The following is a 12886-nucleotide window of genomic DNA, read 5'->3' on the forward strand; positions in this document are numbered from 1 at the left end:
AACCTAAAAGTAATCAAAGAAACATAAAACTAGAAATCAATTAACTACTTGGAAAAGAAAGAGACATGGAGACAACAATATTAAAAATTAATAGTGCCCTAAGTGTTGAGGGGCAGAGCATCATCTCGGATAAAAGCAATGCAGGAGAGCCCATCCCAGTGCTGGGATCCAAGGACAGTGTTCTGTGCAGGAGCCTGAGGGCTCATCCTGCTCCCTGGCTCTGCAGCACCTTCTCCCTGCTCCCACATCAGGACCCACCTCACCTGAGCTTCTCCCTGTGCATCACAAGCTCTGTGAGCAGAAAAAGTCCCAAATCCAGAGTGGAGTGAGTGGCCACCACAGCGGGATAAGAAGGAGAGGATTCCTGCAGGGTTGTGCCCAACGAAGGTGCTCCTGCTGGAGCTGTCACTGTCACTGCTCCTCATCCTTCATGGCACCAGTGAGCTCTCACCAGGGTATCCAGGCAGGCTTTATTCTTCCCCAGTAAGCCTGCAGCCATACAGCATCCAGGGAAAAGCCTCACTAGCCACTAGAAGCAGCAGAGATTAAACTGACTTTGCTCAGGGATATGAGCACATCCACAAGCACAACTATGCAGTGCCAGAAGTTTGGGGAAAACAGGCACCCAAAGTGCCTGGGGCTCAAGCTGTGGCTCGTGGCCTGTAGCTGAAGGTGGCCAGATGAGCAGCCAGTTGGCTCCAGCCTCTCTCCTGCCCAAACTCAACCTGCTGAGAGCATCCCCAGCACACAACAAACCCCTGGCTACACAGACACCAAACCCTGCCTTCCCGTGGTGCTGGAAATTCATACTGGGGCAGGAGAACACAAACTGGAAAAAGTGTTTCAAGTTTTGAAATTTTTTGGATTAATCAGGCTCCCAGAGGCAGACATGCTCCAAACCCAAGCACATGTCATTGTGTGAATGCAACTCAGTAAAGAAACATCCACAGGCATTTCGTTTTTTCCATTTCTTTCAGAGGGGGGATACAATCCTGGCCCTGCTGAAGCTGTGAGGATTTCTCATTAAATTGAAGAGGAACCAACATATCACCCCAACCCTTTAAACCTCCTAAAAAATAACCAGGCAGAGAAGACACTAACTCGTAATTCTCCTACCCATCAGAACATCTTCTGGCTGCAATATTTACACAAAGCACCGAACCCAGTTGTAACAGAAGAGAATAAATAATAAATAAATAAAAAGAACCCCTCTGGTTTAATCTTGCTCCTCGTGATTTTCATCTGAGCCTGTGCCCAGCCAATCCTACCTAAAAGCTGCACAGCTGTTTGATACACAAAGATGAAGCTCCACAGCTCTGGATGCTAACTCAAACCAACAAGATTTCCTAAGGGCAAAGAATATTCACAGGAACCAAATCCACATTTCTGGCCTCAGAATAGTACAGTTCCAATGACCTCTGGATGCAGATGCTGCAGATTCTACTCTTGCTTCATTAGAAACATAAATATTTAACAGGAGCATAGAGTGACAGAATGGTTTGGGTTGGAAGGGACCTTAAAGCTCATCCATTTCCACACCTTGCCATGGCCAGGTGTGGAAATGGATGAGCTTTAAGGTCCCTTCCAACCCAAACCATTCTGTCACTCTATGCTCCTGTTAAATATTTATGTTTCTAATGAAGCAAGAGTAGAATCTGCAGCATCTGCATCCAGAGGTCATTGGAACTGTACTATTCTGACCACTCTGGCAGTGGGAAGCCAAGCAGGAGGAAAAGAAAATCAAACAACCAAACAGCACAGCCTTATGGTCTTTTTAAATGCATCTTAAAATAACGAAACACACTATCTACAAAGCACTGTGCCACAATCCCAATGCTCAGAGTACTGAATTTTAAAACTACATTGCAAATTGCTGACTGCATTCTTGCACTTCAGTGCTGCCAAGAGGCAAGAAAAAAACCTGGTGCTGGTGTAGCATCCCAGGCTGAGCCTGCTGCTGTAGCTGCCCTTGATTTCAGGGGTTTCTCATTCCCAGGGCCAGGTGCTGTGACTGGATTTCCCTGATGGTTTCACTGCATGGAGCTAAGCTCAGCCTCCCCAGCTCAGGGATTCACAGCTCCCATGTCCAGCTGTATGGAGATGCAGTGAAGACCAAAAGGACTATAGAATTCCACTGATGGTTAAGAACAACAGCTTTTTTGGGTTCTTTTTTTTTGGCTCCCACTATGACAAAGCAGTGGGTGCACTGGAAGCAGAAGCAGCCCCCACTCCCAGGAGTTCTAAATATCAAGGCTGACAACAGCATTAATATTATTTTTTTTCCAGAGCCTCTACAATTACTTTCAAAGAATAATTTCTGATTAGGAACAATGAAAGAGTTAATCACTTCAGTGATCTAAGAGAACTGGAGTATGAAACAGCTATATATAAAAATATGTCACATGGATTTTTCTTTTTCTGCTAGGCTCTATCCCTGGATTTCAAGCAGGATCACTGGTCTGTAATAACCCAGGATTACAGCAAACAACAATGGCTCACACACTCGTCTTTACAGGGAAAATATCTAGCATAAAATCATCTTAAGGCTGAAGAATGCCGATTGCTCTGAAGAGCAGTGGTACAATGCGGATTGCTCGGCTTCCTGCTTTCCTGCCTCTTGCAAAGGAAGAAAACGGCTAAAAATAGTAACATATCATCAGAAATCATCACATCACATCAGCGAGAAATCAAGCAGAGCCAGGGATGCAGAAATCTCATTACATGGCCTTAATTTGTGGTGGCTGCAGCCCTGGAGCTCACAAGGTGCAGGACTGTGGTCCACAGCTGTGGTTTTAGCATGGGCAGCAGGTCAGGGGGATTCTGTCCCCCTTGCTCTGCTCAGGTGAGACCTACCCACAGTGCTGCCTCCAGCTCTGGGGAGCTCAGCACAGGAAGGACCAAAGACCAAACTCTCACTGTCCCACCCTGCACAGGCAAAGAGGCCACAAGCTCAACAGGTCAGCTGTGACATGAAGAACCAACAATTTAAACCACTCAGCTAGACCACACTTCTTAAAATTCACAGTTATCTCATTTACCAACTCAAATTTCATACCTGTTCAAAATCTCACCCTGCACTTCTCACAAGTCTCAGCAAATCCCAGCTGTGCTCTCCAATGTCGCTTGCTCTGCTCTGGGCATTCTCCAATGTCCCCTGTTCTGCCCTCTGTGTGTTCCTCTCACGTGTTTTTGGCCATTACACCATCACAGCTGTGATACAGAAACTCATATTTTCACTGCAGAGCTTGACCTGAAGTTCAAGCCATACTCCCAGTACAGCATCAGCCCTGGGATCAGGGGGAATTTCATATTAGGAATGCAGTATTATAATAAACATTTTATACTGATAAAATACATAATCCTGAACCACATGAAGACACACACACACACACAAACAAGCATTTCATATGGAAAAACAACCACCAGCATTCCTTGGCTGAAGTCTCTGTCCTCAAATAAAGCTGACAGTGAACAAGGCCATTTATTAGCAGAATGGCCAAAACACTGTAAAAGAGAATAACTCTTTCCTTCTTCCCATTTTTCCTGACACATTATAATGTCATCTTCACTATATTTTTAAATTTAGTTTTTTAGAGTTTGTTATCCCAAAAGGACACACAGTACATAGCTGCATGATGGAAAGATGCTCTGAACTATTGCCCTGTATCAGAATCTCTGCCTTCCTCAAAGACAAAAGCACTTCTGAAGGAATATTCCCATCTTCATGGAAGCATATAATGTCCATACTGGCAGTGTTCAATCCAGGCTGGATGAGGCCTTGAGCAACCTGATCTAGTGAGGTGGTGTCCCTGCCCAGGGCAGAGGGTTGGGACTGGATGATCTGTAAGGTCCATTCCAACCCCTAAATTCTATAAAGTTATATGAAATTCTAGTGAAATAACATTTCCTTTATATCTGCAGAGCTTGGGGATGAAATATTTCTGTTCCTGCTGCTAACCTCAAGAAGTTTAAATGGCATCTTTTATCTGCTAGATGGGACTTTGTGTGCTTTCTGTGAAATGTCTTTTGCTGTCAATATATGCAAAGAGGGTGGAGAGGAAGGAGCTTATGACAGAACCATCAGTTAACCAGCCCCACATTGCTCTGGATCAGGTGCAACTGCAGCTGAGGAGGGCAGAGAGGAGATGGATATTCTGCTGCCTCCATGTCATACAGACCACACTGGACTGTGCTAACAAAGGTGAGATGCCTCAGGTAAAACTTATTACCAGCACTTTGAAAAAGGCCATGTGACACTGGAACAATCCCAGAGACCTGTTATTCCTCCTGCCTCTCAGGGAGGATCAGCTCAAGCACCAGATGTGACTAAGGGTCACTCAAGTCAAAGGATATGAGGGAATTTGTGAAACAAGACTAGGCTGGCCAGGTGACACACAGGCACCTCCATACCAGCAGGATGCATGGCACGGGCAGCAAACCTGCCTTCTTCAGCAAGGGAACAGAGCTTGGATCCAGCACTCAGCAGAGACCAGACAGCACAGGACCAGTTCCCATTAACACAACAAAGACATAAATATTTGATAGGGCAAAAACTTCCTAATAGTAAAGGACACTGCTGGCACCAGAACAAACCAAGAAAACCAGGCCACGAATTAAAAACCAAAAAGCAACTACTCCACTGCAATTTACAGGAAGGAAGGACTAGAGGCAGGAGATTTAACTAATGGTTTTAAGACAAAGCTTAATATATTTATGAAACAGATTATGTAACTCGGGTGCATGCAATACCCAGGGACTGGACATGCTGACTCAGGAAGGCCCTTCCAGTACTACTGCTCCGAGTTTTTAAGGGAGAGTGGGTGTTTCTGAGAATGCTAGAGGCAAAACAGCTACAGATTTGGTGCAAAAATTACCATGCAGTAAGAAATCTGTAGGGCCCAAGCGTGGAGTAGCTCAATTTATATCAAGAGAGTGCCCAGCAGTGGAGCTACACCTATCACAGCTACAGATATCTTTAATACTGATATCACCTTAATCTGTGTGTATAAACACTCAGATTATACCACTCAGTGTTAACATGTTGAGTGGATGTTGGACACCCACGAGATCATGACAATCATGACCTCCTGCTTCACATGCTGCTTCCACAGGCTGTACTATGGAAGCTGGGCACCAGGACAGAGACATTCCCAGCAAAATTACCTGATATGTACTAGTTTAAGATGAGTTTCCTTATTTCAAGCACACAGACTTAATTTTCTTCCAAATCATAGAGATCATCATACCCCAAATGCATCAAGTATAGAGCATGCAACAACCACTGTCCAAACTCTGGCCTTCCTGTTTTTAATTTCTTCCCAAATCTTTTCTGTATTTTTTCACATATGACATTGCATTATTGAAGCCAGAGTTTTCTGCCTGAAGATTGAATCACCCTCAGAAAAGTGAAAACTGGATGGGGAATTGTCTTGAAACTTCAAACATCATAAACTTCAGTCATCACAGTCCCTCTCAAGCCCTGGAGTGACAGGACAAGGAGAATGGCTTTAAGCTGAAGGAGGGCAGGTTTAGGTTAGGCATTATGAAGAAATTCCTCCCTGTGAGGGTGCTGAGGCACTGGCACAAGTTGCTCAGAGAAGCTGTGGCTGCCCCATCCCTGGGAGTGTTCCAGGCCAAGTTGGATGGGGTTTGGAGCAACCTGGTCTGGTGGAAGGTGTCCCTGCCCATGGCAGGGGGTGGAATGAGATGAGTTTTAAGGTTCCTTCCAACCCAAACCAGTCTAGGATTCTATGATTTAAATCCATCTGCAATGGCAGAAACGCTGAATCTTCCCAGATCTCCTTGGCTTTTCTCTCACAACTCTACTTCCTGAAACTCTAACTTCTGTCTTCATATACCTGACATATCCCAACAGTATCATGGACAAACCCACCTGCAGAGCCATGAGCAGGAAGTGACCATGCACCAATATTAAAAAACACTTCTCAAAGCCCACTTGGGCATTACAGTCTGACCTATGTGGGTAACCCTGTTGAGGGGAAACCTGGCCACCACTCCAGATCACCCTCATCAGCTGACATCCAGATTATTATCCTGAATTGCTCTTTAAATAAAGGAACAGCTCGTAGTGTTCACTCTCTATTTTACTTTAAAGGCCATTTTTAGTAACACACTCTGATATTTATGCATATTAATAAGTGCCATAAGCTTGGGTGACATAAAGAGGATTTGTATGAAGGATCTCTGTTTGGATATAGATTTTTTTCCCTCTGAGATTAGTGAGAACAAAGTCAGGTTACCAGATGGCAAGGACTGATGGGCATTATGTGTAGACAGCCTGATTCGTCATAGACAAGTGATCTAGAAACACACATCATATGGTCAGTCCCTATTGCAAAACACAATCACAAACTGACTCTGTTAGCTCTCTTTCAATTACTAAAACTTGCAAACTGAGGAGTCGAAACGCATTTCATCTCAGTGTAGACTTCATACTATTTATTAGAAAAAATCATGTTTTTAGCAAGCGGCTTTCCAACAGCCACTGGTCCTATACCATCACTCTAATATGCTAATAAAATGTATAGTTTTCCCAAAAAAAAAAAATGCATTCTGCAAACAAACTCGTATAGTTTTCCCAAAAAAAAATGCATTCTGCAAACAAACTTTTGTGGGGAGATGAAAAAAGCTGAGGACAAGCTGCTTGTGCATGTCTCAGAGCACGTTTCCCTCTGCCTAACCCCAAAGCATCACGGTTGTACTCCAGGTCTCAGTCTGCACTGGGTACCCTCCACCAGACCAGCCTGGCTTCTCACCAGCAGCAGGACACACCTCACTCCTGCAGCTCCCAGCCAGCACTGGCTGGTCCTGGGGGAGCTGAGGTGCTGGGAACAGCCCAGCACATTCTGCATCCTTCAGGATGAGTCACTGCTGCCAGCTCGGGCTCCATCCGCGCTGTCACCACGTGCCGCATCGCCCTGCTCCGGATGGAGCCACGCACAAAGGAGGAGGCAAAGAGAAAAGGGCAACCTGCCACAACACTGAAATCATGCATGGAAAGGGAAGAGAGTGGTGGCTGCTCTGGAACCTCTGCAGGCAGTTTCTGCCCTCGTGTCACATGGGCAGGACAGGAGGTGATCCAGAACAGCAGCCAACCCTCCTGCTGCTGACAGAGGCAGCTCTCCATCCTCACACTGAATTATTCCCCAGCAAATGCCCCCAGTTCACCTTCAGGGGAAGGAAGGAATCACCTCCATCACTATTTGTATTAACATCGAGCATCAAGAGACACACAATGGGATGGTAAATCTTTACCTTACAATCCTATTTAGTTTTACTGCTACAGGGTTCGTAAGGAAAGGCAAGATCACTGTCCTTCATCTAGGGGATGTGCTGATCGTAGGCCAAAGCAGTGAGGAGGTTGTAAGGATGGCTAGTGAGTTTATTTTACCATTTCAGAGGGAAATGAGAACATCAGAATCTCTATCTAAAATTAGAACTAACCCTGCCTACCTAGATACAAATTTGAAACACAAGGGTCTCCAGAAACATCTTTTGTTGTTGGCTACTTTTAAAATAGATTGAGTTAATTTTACTAACTTCAGTTGCTGAGTTTTAATCATAATCTGTGATCAATTCTGAATCACATTCAGGTGAAATTACTGACAAAAGGCATAGGAGAAAGCTGAGCCATGATGGTTAACAACCCCATGACGTAAGGTTTGTCCTACCCAGAAAACACAGGATCACTACAGACACTTTCACTTGTGTTGCTTTCTGCTTCTCAACAACTAAATGGATATATTTCAGAAGCAAGTAAGGAGGAAAGTACCCTAAGTATGAAAGTCAATATCTGCCTGCTCAGCAGAAAAAAATCATTACAAGTATCGCAGTACTTTTGATGAAAAGGCAGAATCTGCTTTCTCCAGGACCAACGGCTTTTGTAAATCAGGACAATTGATTTACAATTGATGAGGACTCAAGGTAAATTGGAATAACCCTCTAATAACCACACAGACTCTGATGCTTGTTTTGCAGGTGAAATCTGACAGTGCCTGCAGGCTCCAGGAACAGACCAGGAGTGTCTGAAGGATATGGAGACAGAGCTGGTACCCAGTGAGCCTGCATTTCATGCTCGCCAGTTATTTTCACCAGCCTATAGAGCAAAGGATCCAGGCTAAAGCAAATCCTTTCTTTATCTGGTCTCTGCTATTCCCCAGAGCTTTCCTCCCTGGATGCTATGAGGTCACCATCAGGCTGCAGAAACTCCCATTAATCAGCTATTTGCAAGGTCAGGTTTCAGGGTGGGGAAACAGAAGGTGCCTTCCCAGGCTGCGAGTCATTCCACAAAGAAACCAGATACAAGGCAGGACAGGAAAAAGCACTTACAGTGGAGAACATCAGGGGTTGGAGCCCAGAGTGGCACTTTTGTCATCCTTCCTCCCCATTCCTCTAAAGGGAGGAGGGACAATATATAAGGCATCCCTGAACAAAGGGGGAGATTTTCACAAGCCTTTGTGCTGTTTTGAGATGCAAACAGGAGCCAGCAAGCTCACCATATTGCCACCCAACTGGAGAGCTCTTCAGGTACCTGTGGCATCCATAGTGCCTCCCACCAAGGACCATCCCTTCCCAAAACGCTGCCACTGATCTTCACCAAAACACTGGGACCATCTTATTGCACAGCAATAAAATACTGGTAAGTGAATGTGCTTATCATGCAAATAACAATGCAAACAGAAAGCTGCAATGAAGAGTGATGGCCACGGCTATATGCCAGCAGGAGGTTGCTTTTTGAGCTGCTTTTTCTGGAGCTGGGAAAGGATAACACGCAGGTGTCTGTTGAGTAAGACTCCTACAGTGACAGCACCAGCAAAAGGTTTCACAGTTCACATCCTGCACCTGGGGAACACAGGCACATGCTGGGACCACCCAGCATGGCAGGAAACTGGGGGTGCTGGTGGACACCAGGATGAACATGAGCCAGTGATGTGACCTTGGAGTGAATGGTGTCCTTTGGCTATTGCTAGCAGCTTGAGGGAATATCCTTCCCCTCCACTCAGCATTGTCACCACCTCAGATTACTGTGTCCAGTGCTGGGTATTCCAGCACAACAGAGACAGGGACAGACTGGGGAGAGACTAGTGATGGGTCAGAAGGATAATGAAGGGGTTAGAAAGAAGAGCAGGCTCTGGGGAATCTCATCAATGTATATAAACACCTGAATGGAAGATGCAGAGAGGATGGAGCCAGACTCTTTCCAGTGGTGCCAACTGACAGGACAAGAAGCAATGGGCACAAACTGGAACACAGGAGGTTCCCTCTCAGCCTCAGAAAACCACTGGCATTGATTGCCCAGGGAGGTATTGGGAGACTCCCACCACCCTGGAGATACTCAAACACTGCCTGGACACACTCCTGGACAGCCTGTTCTGGGTGACCCTGCCTGAGCTTTTGTGAGTTGAAGCAAACTGACCTGCAAAAACTCCTCCCAGCCTCAAGCAGTCTGTGATTCTGTCACAAGACCCAGAGCACAGGTACCCCCATGGGGAAGCCTACAAGATGACAACTCCAAAGACAGCCCATTGGGAGCACCACAGGTGGCAGGACACACTGCTCCAAGGGGTTTGTGTGCTGCCAAAGCTCACACTCACACCTCCTGGCCAGGGCCAACAGCAATACAAGTCCATGAGAACCACAGCCTGGCATGCTCTGCAGCACAGTCACATGCCCACTCCGTGCCCCAAGAGCCCAGCAAAGGCCCAGCACACTGACACAGCAGCATCACCTGCCCTCCAACACCTGAAGCCTGGAAATACACCAACCACCTGGCAGGACAGTCGGTGTTTGGGAAGAACAGCCACAGGTACTGAGACACATCTTCCCAACCACATTCCAGTGGAAGTTGCTCCCAGGTCCTGGACTGCCACAGTGCAGAACACAAGCTGCAAAAGCCTTTCAGGGGAGGTCAGTCCCCCTGAGCAGCACTGGGTCCTTACCTCTATGCCATACCATATGCATCTTAAATAACTGCCATTTTAACCATTCTAATGAGCAAATCAAATGATCAAGATCTTACTTAGAAACTAACAAACTTTTTTGTTCCTTTGGACAGGCACCACCACGTCCTTGGGATGCAAATTTCCCTAGAAGTTGTTTTCATGCCACACGAGGTCCAAAGGCACCTCCCACCTGGCAGAGGTCCACCTGTTTTTCCTGATTCCAAGGTGCCAGGCTAACCATCTCATATCCCAACCATCCCATCTCAGCAGGTCACAGACACACTAGAGGAGTCTGTGATTCCACAGAACACTGCACTACACAAGTGATAATGACCCTATGTTCATCCATATGTATCCTATGCTCATACACATCCTACAAAGCAGAGAGGAGAAAAAACCAGCAAAAATGTGGTGCAATCCCACATCTTCAGAGCTTGGAGGGAAAACTGCAACGTTGTGTCCTAAACCCCATAATCACAACCACTGACAGCACTGCCTCACGCCAAGGAACTTCTAGTCTCAATCCACTTGCCTAGGTGGGACACATGGAAAATGTGGAGTCACTCTATAGTCCAAGTATTTAGAAAATAAAGTAATAATTTGTTTTTGGCAAAGACTGTTTTAAAAGACAATATATAGAATCATCTTAAGAGGAGTATTGAGAAGGAAAACTTTCCTTTCTGGCGCTTAGAGAAAAGAAAGTTGTTTCCCAGCCCATGGCAGAGAGGTTGGAACTAGATGATCTTGAAGGTTCTTTCCAAGCCAAATCATCCCATCTTTCCATGGCTGTTGGAAACAATCCTAACTCAACAAACCTGTACAGTCTGTGCACAACTGCTGCATGAAGACCAACAGCAAGGTGAGATGGTTCTGAACAGTGGTAACAATGCACATTTTAATGCCAGAGAACAATGCCCACTTGTGGCTCCAGTCACTCCAAAATTAAGCAACTAATACAATGTAATTAGAACTCGGGGTCCTTCGACAGGATATTGGAAGAGATCAGTTTTTCATCTCCAGCCTCTCAGTGTCAATTTAACTGTGGTAATTGGCACTCTCATGCAGAGAGAAACCAGGACTGGGGTCAAATCCTGTTCCCAGGGGAGGATTCTCCCAGACAGAAGTGAAGATCCCACCCAAGACTTGAGGGAGAGCTCAGGAAGCTAATGCTGCTGGGCAGGTGGGATGGACAGTCCCTGACCACAATGCTCCAGAGCAGCAATCCATGTTCTGAGGGGAGAAACATTTTTCTGCTTTTCCACTGTGCACAATTACCTGGTGGACAACAGAATTCCCCGTGACATACAGATTTTCACCTCCATAACATGCAATTTACTGCAGAGTAAGCAGTGCATGGGAAATGAGTGCAGATAAACAATGCACTGTGCTATACGCCGAGGGAAACAGCAGCCATGTGTTCCATGTGTGACCTTGTAACAGGGACTGTAGAGGCAGAAATACTCATTTGTCCTCATAAAAGACACATTATCTATCCCTTTTCGGTAACAAGTCTCCTTGTAGACACTTTTTTCCCCCCACTTACACTGAGCCATGCATAAGGATGACAGATACCATCATAACCATCATCATGGGCACTTTTTAAATCTCAGCAAACAGCATCCTGCCATGATTCCTGAGATTCCTTGCAAGGAATGTAACTACCATCACTACATTTGCTTCCAGAAAACACATCCTGTAACTAGTAAGTTAAGCAAAGAAATCCACCTCAGTCCAAAGATGTAAGATTATTCCAACTGGATTGTTTCATCCCCCATTTTCAGTCCCATTTTTCCCCCTTAAACAGTGCACTTATTATTTTTCAGAAGCTGCAAAATGCTGTCTCCAAGCAACATCTAGTAAGTCTCATGTACTCAAAATAATTTTTCAACCCCTATATTCATTCTAAAGAATTTGAAAAGATTATTTATTAGTACATTAATACATCATGAAAACTCAGGACCAAAACTTTAACTGACTGGGTCTCACTTTCACTGCCAGTAATGGACCACGAGTGTCCTCCCCAAGATTCTCAGACACAATTATTAAGCAACAAGAACACATCTGTGAAAATCCTCTGTGTGCTTTATATTGTTCTCCAGTTCAACAACTACTTCATTGATTACCCTTTATTTTATTAAAATACCCCTAAATTACCACTTGTCAAATCAGAGCTTGACTCCTAGGAAGACGAATCTTAAATCTTCTGCTCTTTCTTAGTCTAATAGACAGGAAAAAAAACCACTTTTTACGAAGCCATGTAGTGGTGGGGATGGCCTTTTTCCACCACCACTGCTCTATCCTGGCTGAACAGCAATCCTTATGGCTCCCAGCCCTGAAGGATGCTCTGGATTTCAGCAGGGACAGGCGCAGATGCAGGAAGATGACAGAGTGCAGGTCACCTCCCCTCTGTTTTGTCTACATCCGAGTCCCTGTAACCCGAGGATTCTCCTTCTCCTCCATCAGAGGGGTTGGATCTCTCATGAGCTCTGCCCCTGCTCCCACGGGAGCACATCCACGCTCCGGGAAACGGCAGGTGCAGAGCTGGGAACGATTTTATTAAGGCTTAAAGGCATCGTTTTGAGAAAAGCAAGTTTCAAAAATAAGATATTGTACTCCAAAGGCAATTCCTTCCTCCAACCAAACACCTTACCGCTGGCACGGATAAAACCCGGCGGCTGCTCAGATTACCTATTTTAAAAACTATTTTTTCACCCCAAATTACGCCAATCCATCCGGATGCTGTGAGCATCGCAAAGCGAATTCCTCAAATTCACGGGATTGCGGCTATTTTGGGCCGGGTTTTTTTCCCTCCCGCTGTCACGGGGCAGCGGCTCCGGAGGAAGGAACCGAACCGAGCCGAGCCAGGCTGGGCCTGCCGGGGCCTAGAGGCTGCAGAACGGACACAGCCCCGCGGTCTGCAGAGG

The sequence above is a fragment of the Acanthisitta chloris genome, unplaced genomic scaffold (genome assembly GCF_000695815.1).
Source record: "Acanthisitta chloris isolate BGI_N310 unplaced genomic scaffold, ASM69581v1 scaffold1686, whole genome shotgun sequence".
Taxonomy (NCBI): domain Eukaryota; kingdom Metazoa; phylum Chordata; class Aves; order Passeriformes; family Acanthisittidae; genus Acanthisitta; species Acanthisitta chloris.